Source organism: Danio rerio, chromosome 11 (genome assembly GCF_052040795.2).
Source record: "Danio rerio strain M-AB ecotype USA chromosome 11, GRCz13ab, whole genome shotgun sequence".
NCBI classification, from domain to species: Eukaryota; Metazoa; Chordata; class Actinopteri; order Cypriniformes; family Danionidae; genus Danio; species Danio rerio.
The window spans coordinates 35,149,542-35,161,852 of record NC_141031.1 but is presented as its reverse complement, the minus strand read 5'-3'; the positions used below and the strand labels follow the sequence as shown (position 1 = coordinate 35,161,852).

The 12,311-nt window shown below is 37.2% G+C and overlaps 1 long non-coding RNA gene across 1 annotated transcript; it reads right to left on the bottom strand.

The window, feature by feature from the left end:
* Positions 1–986: 986 nt before the first annotated feature.
* LOC141376636 (uncharacterized) lies at positions 987–10,354 on the bottom strand. Its single transcript, XR_015502777.1, has 3 exons — positions 9,936–10,354; positions 9,773–9,827; positions 987–2,295 (listed from the first exon to the last, which is right to left on the bottom strand). It is a non-coding gene; the product is annotated as an uncharacterized LOC141376636 (long non-coding RNA).
* Positions 10,355–12,311: the final 1,957 nt, after the last annotated feature.

Genomic DNA, 12,311 nt, shown 5'->3' with positions numbered 1-12,311 from the left:
TCAGTTAATGTGGGCTTGATGTGACAGGGGCGTCATGGGAGACTGTTGACAGCGTCTCACTTCCTGCTTTCATATTTTTTTTTCCCTATTTCTTGCTCAAATAGAGCAGACTTCCATCAAGTCGCTCGCTCTGTGATGCATTAATGCTCTTCTAAAAACTTGTTTTTCTTTAAACAAGCTGTTTCATTGCAAGGGCACCGTAACAAAGTCAACTTCATTTGTATGGACACCACCTCTGTTTTTAATGGTGTGTCTGCTCAAAGTAATAGCAGATGCTCTTGAAATCTTAAGCTTGAAAGGAAAATACATATTAAAATGGAAAGATTTTAGGGTTTACTTCAAGAACATACTGGTGATAAAACATTTACATAGATTAGGATGTATTATTTTATCTTATGATTGCTTGTGTTATGGCTTTCAGTTTGGTTATTTTATTTTTCATGATATTTAGTCAGTTATTTTTTACATTTGTATATTTGTACATAAACGGCAGCTATTTTACCCCTTTTTCAAGATTTAAGATAAGTCTTTTGTGTCTCCAGAATGTTTATGTAAAGTTTCAGCTCAAAACATCCAACAAATGATTTATTATACCTTTCAAAATATTGAAATTTTCTGCTCTGAACAACCATGTAGCTGTTTTTGTGGCCTGTGCCTTTAACACTGGTTCTTTTCACCCACCGTTCACATGTGCCTGTCAGAGTGTGCCTCAATCTTCGCCTCGGCTGCGTCAGATAAACAACACAGCGACAGACATGAAGGAAGCAGATCTCATATAACGTTTGGGAGAAATACTACAGTAAGAATGATTATTTCCCAATGATTATTTGGTAGATTTGTTGTGGAGTTAATTTTTCTGCAACGATGAGTCACACAAAGTACACACACACACACACACACACACACACACACACACACACACACACCTTTTTGCATGGCAAATATGACAGGATACAGCCAAGCAGGCACACAACATCTTAATAGTTAATATTTGGTTAGGTTTAGTTCATGACGTCAGGTGATCAAAATCCCATGTCTAGCCAGTGGCTAAGGACTACATTATTTTGGCGTAAAATAATGACTTGGAATTACAGTTCTTTGGACAGTTCTGTCCAAACAGCTTACAAAATTTTCATCATAGGTGTCCTTTAAATCTAAGTATTTTTGAGATTTTTTACATGAAAAACAGTAAAGAAGAAAAAAAAAACAGTTAAGAACGCATCTGATATTATAGCAATATGATTATGTTTGCACATCTCTGCAATTCATGTTGACAGATAAGGAAATTACAAATACAATGCTATGAAAGTTTGATGTGAGCGGCACAGTGGCTCAGTGGTTAGCACTGTCATTTCACAGCAAGAAGGTCGCTGGTTCGAGTCCTGGCTGGGCCAGTTGGCATTTATGTGCAGTTTGCATGTTCGCCCCATGTTCTTTTGTGTTTCCTCCGGATGCTCTGGTTACAATGTATAAAAAGTTATTTAGAGAGTTTTTTTTTTAGATTATTGAAATATTTTTTTATTGAAAGATTCTTTGAGGAAGCCAAAATACTTCTTGCGTATATTGATTTGTTTTGTTATTTTAAGGAGGAGAGGCTGTCTCTGGCTTTTTGCCTGATTTACAAACTCATACACACATTTTATCCTTTGTTCATGCAGAAGATTCACAAAAAATAAGCACATGCCACACTTATAAACATAGTAGAAGCTGTTATCTATTATTTTAAGATAAAAAAAAAAAAACAGTTGTTTCATTGAATTTAATCATTTGGAAAATTCAGCAATTATTTCAACCGCACCCAAGACAAACCCTCATGTTTACAGTAAACAGCATTAATCTGCATGTGGTGCTTATTTAATAAACACATCAATTCTCTATGTGTACAACAATTATCCTCGTCCTGCGTCCATAAATCAATCAGACTTTTCTTTATCAACCTGCAATTACTTCACAATGAGAAGTAGTTTGCAAAGATCACAGTCTTATCCAGAGGTTGACGGAGAGCTCTGGTACACACCACCAGGTGCATGGAAGTGTGTGTGTGTGTGTGTGTTTGTGTGTGTGTGTGTGTGTGTGTGTGTGTGTGTGTGTGTGTACAGAGCTGCTGCGAAGTCACACAGGCTTGTTCAAACTAATTAAAAAGTGCCTCATTGATTAGGCTGCGCCGGGGTGCTGAGTTGCGGGTAAAGCCCTCTATCACGGCACTGTGAGAGTGTGTGTTTCACAGTTACGTGATCACGGCAGGACAACAACTGCTTGTTTAGCCATATTGCTTGTATCCACGTGCCATTGATCCTAAAGCACAAATACATAAATGCCAGATTGGCTGTTTTTGAATGATGAGGTTACCACATCCATACAGTATGTCCACATGATTTCATCACATCACAATAAATCCCCCAACCGTTCTGAACCACTTTTAAAAAACAGACTGATTCCAAACATATCTTTAAAATAAAGGTCTGGCATTTAAGATTTAACATTTATAAAAAGTTTTCCATTGAAAAAAAAGGTTATTTTTAATGGAGAGGAAACACACTTCCGATTATTAAAATGTTGTTTACACTTTTACTGTTAATAAAGTACATATATATATATATATATATATATATATATATATATATATATATATATATATATATATATATATATATATATATATACATATATATATATATATATATATATATATATATATATATATATATATATATAAGCTTAATAGTTCTGTGGGACTCGACTATCAAATTTGATCTTTATTTTGTATTCTCTATTGGATTTAAGTCAGGTGATTGGCTGGGCCATTCTACAGCTTGATTTTCTTTCTCTGAAAGCATTTGAGAGTTTCCTTGGCTGTGTATTGGATCATTGTCTTGAAATGTTCACTCTGGTTTAATCTTCATCATCCTGGTAAAGTAGATGTTGGACTGAAGCAGCTGATATTTATTTACAATGATGAAGGACAAATGATTTCTGAAGAACTACTGAGGGATTTCTTCTGCATTCTGGGCTTTTACTCCATTTTTACACCTTCCTTTCCTTATGTGTTCAATACTCTCTTTTTTCCCTGTGTCATTTCATTTTATTATACATATCTTAATTTGTAAACTACTTAATATTGTTTCCATATATGGATATATTTGGTTCTGGTGAAAACTCAAGTCAACAGTCAGCACCTTTAGAAATAAGTTTTTTGAGAAAAATGGTGTAAAGAATGTTTTTTTAATTACAAACTGTAGTTTTGCCGAATGACTAAAAAGTAATCAGTATGATTGTGAAAACTGTACATTTCTAGTCATCTTTCTGCAATCTTATACCAAAAATGTATATAAGGACTGTTAAAATAGCTAAAAATATGGGAGACCATTGCTATTATGTGATTGCATTGTATAGCAATATGGAACAGTTAAATGTTAAATTAATAAATATTAAATCAAACATTTAAACAAAACATGTTATATCAAAAGTAATTCACAAAAACTAGAAACTGAAATTATTTAATGACAATAACTTTCCATGGTTTCATCTTAATTAGTTACAAAATGATTGTATAAAAGGATAAAACATGAAATTATAAAAATACAAGATATTAATTTTACCCAGCTTAAATGTATGAACTTTTTGAACCTTCTTGGTGTAAAAGATATGTTTTGCCATATAAACAAATCCATATGATAATTTGTCTTCCTAAAATGGTGATGTGTTGAACACTTTTCCCCCACTATATATTATTATTTTTTTTTTTATTTATTTCAATGTGATAACCCTGGATCATTCTAATGATCATAATGTGTTCAAACATACTGGAACAGTTATTACAACCTAGAGAAATAATATAAGGTAATAATAAAATGTTTATAAAAACTACCTGGCTTGTTGGAAAGACAGAAAAGAAAGTAGAGGGAAAAGGATAAATTTGATTAACTCACATTAATGATGCATTATTGATGACTGTTAATTGAAGATTGTCTATGAAACCTAGATCAGGAATATTAGGTAAATAAATCTGAAGATTAAAGTCAGCATGAACTGAAAGTTGCTGCAGTTGATGTATGTCCTACTGAAAGAGGATATTAAGTAGGGGGCGTGGCTTTATTTTTGAGCATCTTTATTTTTGTCTTGCAGAAAAGTAATGGTAGAAGGGGCGTGGATAAGCATATTTTGTCAAACTGACATCATCAGAGAAGTACCACCCTCCCAAAGTGAAAGTAAATGGTTAGATTTATTTATGGATAAACATTTATGGCATAGTTGTTCACCGTAAGACTAACAATGTGCACTAGCAAATTATTCATTCTTTTTTATTCAGCTTAGTCCCTTACTTATCAAGGGTCTCCACAGTTGAATGAACCATCAACTATTCCAGGATATGGTTTACGCAGCAGATGTCCAGCAGTGCTAACCACCGAGCCATCATGCTGCCCTACTAGCAAATTGGACATTGTAAATTGAGATTTGAAATAAAATAAAAAAATCACCTGGTGAAAACTAAATAAATAAAAAAGAAACAGAAAAAAAAGGAAAGTATCCAGAAAATCAGAGACAGAGAGAGTGATGGCTGGAAAAGGGATTGACGGGTTGTTCACACAGTGTCTGGCTCCCACTACAGAGCATCTGACAGGAGTGTAAATCTCTCTGTTGAATGGATCAGCCTGACATATACAGGGCCTGCTGACATACTTCTCAATCACAGATGGGCACAAGCACAGAGCGCCCTGCCATGCCAAAGCCAAAGCGACACATTCAGATTTACCACTCATCTTTGCCTGTAGCTCACATGAACACGCGCACCATGCAAATCTGGGGCAAAGTGTGTAAATACACAGTGTAGGAAAAAAAAAAAAATCATGATTTGTTCACAACCATGCTGTGCCACGAGGAGAACTGGTAATGGCTGCCAAGTGGATAGCACACATGTTCCAGACCTATTGAGCTAACATGTACACTACATGTCAAAGATGTAGGGTTAAATCTGGCATGTATTTATTGCATTCTTGGAAATAGACCTTAAAGCAGGGGTGTCCACACTCGATCCTGGTGAGCCGATGTCCTGGAGATTTTAGCTCCAACCCTAACCAAACACACAGGAACCAGCTAATCAAGCTCTTACTAGGTATACTAGAAACTTTCAGGTAGGTGTGTTGAAGCAAGTTGGAGCTAAGATCAGCAGGACACCGGCCCTCCCGGAACAACTTTGGACACCACTGTCTTAAAGGGATAGTTCAGCTAAAAATGAAAATGTTCTTTCAGTCCCATCTCAGGATACTATGTGATTTTATTCTTTAGGAGAATGTTGACAAGCTTGCTCCTTAGATAAGGTGAATCTGTTATATTTAATTTGCAGAGATATAGGCCCTATCCCAATTCATTTTTTAACCATACTCCTTCCCCTTGGCCCTTGAAACAGAGTGTGAAGGGAAAGGGCTTCAAATTTTACCCCTAAGAAATGGGACAGCACTACAACATCTGCACACGTCATCATATGTTACCGTGATCTCTTACTTCATATGAGATCGATGATGCTGACTGCTGTAGTTATTCCAGTTGCGTTATTGATTTATTTATTAATTTTAGTTTTTTTTTCTTCAGGAAATCCCAAAGTCAATGATATTAATTATCATAATGATACAATGTGGCAATATGCTCATAACTGTACTGTGCATTTACACCTTGATCATATTCATCTAAGCAAACACACAAAAACAACATTAACATCCCAGGCAAAGAATTCTGGCCCAGATGTAGCAAAAAGCTGGCACAGCAGGCATTCATACGGCACTGGCATACAGCATTTGAGCCAAACATGGCCCGGGTTTGGCAGAGATGGCACCATCTTTAAGGCGGCACTTCTGCCAGATAGCATGTAGTATTTGGTCCAGATGTTTAAAATTACTATGTTGGCCACGTAAATTTGGCCTTTCTTGACCCAAATTTAAAGTACATTTCAATTATTTCTGAGTAATGAAAACATTCTACCATTACACAGCAACATATCTGGCCCAATTATGGATTATTAACTTGGCTGAGACTTGTTTGGTCCTTATATGGAAGCCAGACTTGGTCCAATCATATACCGTAGCTCACTGCAGCATGTGGGGCAACCAAAAGCTGATTGTGTGGGCCAGATACATTTTGCTATGTGGGACTATACCAGACACTGTAGAATGCTCATTCCTAGCCACTAGACTTTTCTGACAGGGTATTTGAGTGTCATCGAGTGACTGATGTGAAAGTGTGTTGTAGGATTACAATACAAGAGTTATTAGTATGGATTATAGATGGGGTTTTTTATCTTTTTCTTTTTTAAAAGCATGACTGTAAAACAGGAACGCCATTATGAATGTATAAAAACGTATGCTTGTCTGTTGTACAAATCCCACATAGCAAAATTTCTCTGGCCCAGCTCTGGCCCACACAATCAGGTTTTGCTTGGCCCACATGCCGCAGTGAATTACGGTACATGACTGGACCAAACCTGGCTTCCAGACAAGGGCCAAACACGGACCATATTTGGGCCAAGTCTCAGCCAAGTTAATAACTCATAACTGGGCCTGAACTGGGCCAGATAGGTTGATGTGTCACGATTGCAATGAAATTGATAAACCCATGGAGTGATGCGCTTTAGGCACACTATGGGCACGCTTTTTTCAAAGTGACCTGATTGGTAGAATTTTTTTTCTTTACTCAAAAATGATTTTAGTGTATTTTAAATGTGGGTCAAAACTTGCCAAACTCAAATGGCCCACTTATCAAATTTTTAAATCTGGGCCAAATACTACGTTTTTCATCTGGCCCAAATCTTGTGTGCCGCCTTAAAGGCGGTGCCACCTCTGCCAAACCCGGGCCATGTTTGGCCCACATGCTGTATGCCAGTGCCGGATGAATGCCTGCTGTGCCAGCTTTATGCCAAATCTGGGCCAGAATTCTTTGCTACTAGGGATTCATAATAATGACAAAAAATTCTGATTTGTGCATCTCCTTACTTCTGTGTGCTGCCATGCTGTCTTTGTAACAGGTGTATTCTGGGAAATTTTCTTACCTATTGGTTTCGAGTGTGGTCCTAAAGAAATCTCAGTTTCAATGGCTATCTAGCCCTGTCAAGGTTTCAGGAAGGATGAGGGATATAGAACAAAAACCACCCCGAGGCGGAAAAACATAACTAAAACACTAACAGACAAACAAACTTGGCTGGCATGACAGGAGCAAGAGCAGAAACACATGGGGAGTTTAAACGACGAACTGGCACAGAACAGAAAACATGAGGGGATTATAAAGCAAAAGTAAATTGACACAAACAGGTGAACATGACAAACTAATAATGAGTTAACAAGGAGGGTGGGACTAAACAATAGACGGGAGAGCGCATGACACAGAAACAACACAAGCCATGCTCTCACATAAAATGACTAGAAAACGCAGCCAATGAGATAACTCAGTGTTCATGACAACACAAGCACATGCACTGCAAAAAATGCTTTTCTTGTTTAGATTTTTTATTTTGTTTCTAGTCTAAATATCTAAAATTTCTTATATCAAGAAGAATTTTCTTGACAAGCAAAACATATTGTCTTGTTTTAAGAAATAATATGCCAATATTAAGTGAGTTTTTCCTTCAAACAAGCAAAATAATCTGCCATTGGGGTAAGCAAAATTATCTTGTTTTTTCTTTTGACGTAAGATTATTTTACTTACCCCATTGGCAGATTATTTTGCTTGTTTTATGGAAAAGCTCACTTAATATTGGCATATTATTTCTCAAAACAAGACAATATGTTGTGCTTGTGTAGAAAATTCTTATTGATTTAGGAATTTTTAGATATTTGGACTACAAAACAAGACAAAAAATCTTAGTAAGAAAAGCATTTTTTGCAGTGTGGTGCATGTAAACACGCACCACGGGCTAGACACAACACCAACAGAAGACTGAACGAAAGACACGAGTACACGATGAATGAAAGCACTCACCGTGCACTCACACACGCAGCGTGCATGTTTCATCCCAGCGCCGATCAAAACCGAAACCAACTAGATTGACACGCTGGGAATGAAGCACGCAGAGCCCGCGCGGCCGCATCAAGCGGGAGCGCGCACGCTCTGCGCACAACTACGAAGGTGCGCGCACACACGGAGACACACACAATTGCAGAAACAAGTGCTTGACCCAAGGAAACTCGAGCCGAGCACAACAGGACAGAACTAGACATGACTAGTGTCCGGACTCTGCCACCAAAAGAAGAATTTACATGACCAGAGTGGCAGAACCCTGACAAGCCCTTCCCCTTAGCCCTATGCGTTCAAGCTAAAGAAAATTGGGACACCGCTACCACTTCACATGAACATGCAAAACGAAGGGTAATGGGAAGGGCTAAGGGGTAGAATTAGGATTGGGCCATAGTCTTAAAATAATTTTGGCTTGAATGTTCTAAAAATGGTACATTCTGAAGGGGATTTGAGACATTTGCTAAAAACCGGGTCAATCCTACTAGGGCTAGATAGAAAAATTAGCCACACCCATATCATAATGCAACTCAACTGGTTACTCACTAGCTAAGCAGGTCTAAGCCTGGTCAGTACCTGGATGAGAGACCACATGGGAAAATTAGGTTGCTGTTGAAATTTGTCAGTAAGGCCAGCAGGATGCGCTCAACCTGTGATCTGTGTAAGTCCTAATGCCCCACTAGTGCCATTGTCCTGTGGCTGCTATCGTATCATCCAAGTGGATGCTGCACACTGGTGGTGAAGTGGGGAGACCTGCCCTCTCATGATTGTGAAGTGCTTTGGGTGTATGGCTATACACGATAAACGTGCTATATATATATATGAGCCAAGGTTCGAACCAGCGACGTTCTTGCTTTATATATATATGGGCGACGCAGTGGTGCAGTGGGTAGCACGATCGCCTCACAGCAAGAACGTCGCTGGTTCGAACCTCAGCTCAGTTGGCGTTTCTGTTCAGTTTGCATGTTCTCTCTGAGTTCGTGTAGGTTTCCTCCGGGTGCTCCGGTTTCCCCCACAGTCCAAAAACATGCGGTACAGGTGAATTGGGTAGGCTAAATTGTCCGCAGTGTAAGAGTGTGTGTGTGAATGAGTGTATGTGAATGTTTCCCAGAGATGGGTTGCGGCTGGAAGGGCATCCGCTGCGTAAAAACTTACTGGATAAGTTGGCGGTTCAATCCGCTGTGGCGACCCCAGATTAATAAAGGGACAAACGACAAGAAAATGAATGGATATATATATATATATATATATATATATATATATATATATATATATATATATTTTTTTTTTTTTTTTTATGTAACTTTGAGCTGTTGGTGGCGCTACAGAGTTTATTTACATTCTTAGTGGTTGGCCAAAGTTCTAAGAAGGTTGTTAGAATGTATGCATCGTTTTATTTATTTAGTTTTATCTATTTATTTTGATTTTATAATTTTTTTCATTGAATGATTTTTAAATAAAAAATGTATCTTTTTATTTATTTATTTATGTTTTTTAAATTGTGACATTTGCCTTTTTAAACAAGAAAATATTGTCATAAGATTCAACAAAAATGAATGTAAATTTGAGTTGATGGTGGCGCTACCTAGTTTAATTTAGATGGTCCAAATTTCCTTCCCTTAGTGGTTGGCCAAATTTTCATGTTTCCTTTTCGTTTAGGACAAAGACAACAGAACACTTGCGTAGATAGTTCTAGAAATGCTTCTTTTTGGTTTTGTTATGCATCATATTAAAGATTATATAGATTATGAAAGAATTAAAACACAATACCAACCTCTCTGCTTTTCACTGGGTTTACAGCAATCTGTTTTTAAACCTCATCAGGTTTCCTAGGAAATCAAGAGAAAGAATTTCGATGTTGGCTGAAGCTAGAGGAAACACCTCTCACCTCCACAACTGCCTAGCCAAATGAATCGGAGAGAAATATAGATCAATACCTTGTTGTAATTCTGAGCAGTTCTCTGGGCCCAGCAGCATTGGATGAATTCAGAGGAGTGGTGCTGGTTAACTACAACACAGCTTCCTCCTTCAGCCCAAACCTGGCCAATATCTACACTCCCATTCTAGAAAAAAATCCTTTTCTGAGATGTCTGAAGGGCTGGAGTCTCCGTTGGTGGCACCTGGAAGAAACCGCTCCATCAGCTGAAGGAGGGCAAAGCGTAGTTCAGCTAACCCAGTCAGACCTCCCTCCCACTGGTCACGTCCCCTCTGGCTGCCCCTTCTACTGTTTGGAGCTCTGGGATCTGACAACACAACCCTGCCAAAGTCCATTACATTTACCTCACCAGTTTCTGCTAGAAGAGCAAGAGAGAAAGTGTAAGATAGAGAGCAGGTAAAGAAAGAATCAAGTATTAGCTGAAAGAGAAGAAGACATGCAGTATATTTGTATTCATATGTTTTCACCTTGAAACCTCAGCTGGTTGTGTTATACTATAGTGGGAAAGAGACATTCAGCTCTGGATTAATGTAGGCGCTGCGGTTAACTAACTAAAAAAAATTTTCACTCCAGTTAGATTTTTCTCTAAAGGTAAAGTCTAAATAAACTGGTTTAAGCAAGTAAGATGTATGTTGTTATCATTATTCTATGTTGTATGTTGTACACTATTCTATTTTTTTTTTTTTTGTCCTTTGAATATTTTGCCTTGCCCTGGCATTTGTGCTTATTTCTTAAACCCATAACATACTATTGGCTAACGTTCATTCATACATTTTCTGTCAGCTTAGTGTCTTATTTTTTAGGGGTCACCATACTGGAATAAACCGCCAAATATACCAGCATATGTTTTACACAGTAGATGCTGGGATACAGCCATACACTCTCTCATTCACACACACTAAGGCCAATTTAGTTCATCCAATTCACCTATAGTGAATGTCTTTGGACTGTGGGGGAAACCGGAGAACATGGGGAGGATTTGCGTCCATTATTTAGTGAAAAATAGTTTGTATTGTTTTATTTAACTGTTTATTTAAATATTAATTATTTATACAAATATTTAATTATTTATACAAATATTTATTTAAATATTATTTATTTATACAATTGTTATTAATAACTATTATTTTAAGTAATGAGGAGGGTAAGTGCAAGAAGCTTATGGTCACGTGAGACCCCTGATCTAGAACATATGCTCTAAAATGCCTGGTCATACTTTGAGCTGGTGAATATTAATAATAACTAATACATATATAAATAGGCGTCAAGGTGGCGCAGCGGGTAGTATGATTGCCTTACAGCAAGAAGGTTGCTGGTTTAAACCCTGCCTTAATATGAACTACAAGTCCTGTCATGCAACAGACACAGACAGTTTTTAATGGCACCAATTCCCTCTGAATCCCTCGAACGGTAGGCACCAGATTTCTCTGATGATGTGAAGTGTAATCAGTCCATGAGCAGCATCAGCTGTGTGAGTGTAATCAATAGAGATTTAGAGCAGGTGTTGCATGACAAGTTTTGTAGTTCATATTGAGGCAGGATTGTAGTTTGTGTGAATGTGAATATTCTCCAGCGATCTATAGTGGTTGGATTGCTGGTGATCGAGACAGGCCTCTCAGGTCTTCTGTACTTTTCTGTCATACTGTCACATACATTTTGCCATTTTGTCATAGAAGTATACTTTGCATTTATGCAAGTATGCATTTTTTAATACTTTTTAGAAAAGGATTTAAACATGACATCACCTCCACATGCAGCCAATGGAAATTTTAGAGTGATGCAATGTTAAGTGCTGCATCTTTACTTATGCAAGTTGAATTGATTTTTAAAGTAATGCAGCATTGTTTTAAATGAATAAATATTGCAATAGCATTGCCTATGAAGAATGACACAGAGATGCTGCAATAATTTAAGAAAGAGACTGTCTCCATAGTTTCTATGGCAGTAAATTTGACAGCCAAGGGGGACTTGACATCACCGACAGGCATCATGATGACACAGACCTGTTTCAGTGGTTAAAGCAGAAGATTTTTGTAACAAAAAGACTGATGCTGTGACTTTAATGCTACAACTGTAGATTTTTACAGTGTATCTTTACATGCACAACATAATCAAGCTATTTTAAGCTATTGACAGTGGCATTTGAGCTACTGTTTGAGCTACAAAGAAAACAAATGACAAATTATTAATAGATTTATTTTAACTGAAGTTGAACTTTTTACATAAAAATAGCTTTTAAAATGATGATTATTATTAATAATAATAATAATAATAATAATAATAAATACTCATTCATTATTATTATTATTATTATTATTATTATTATTATACCGGCAGCTAGCTCTCTGCAACTCTAACATGGTCGCCCACTGAAGCT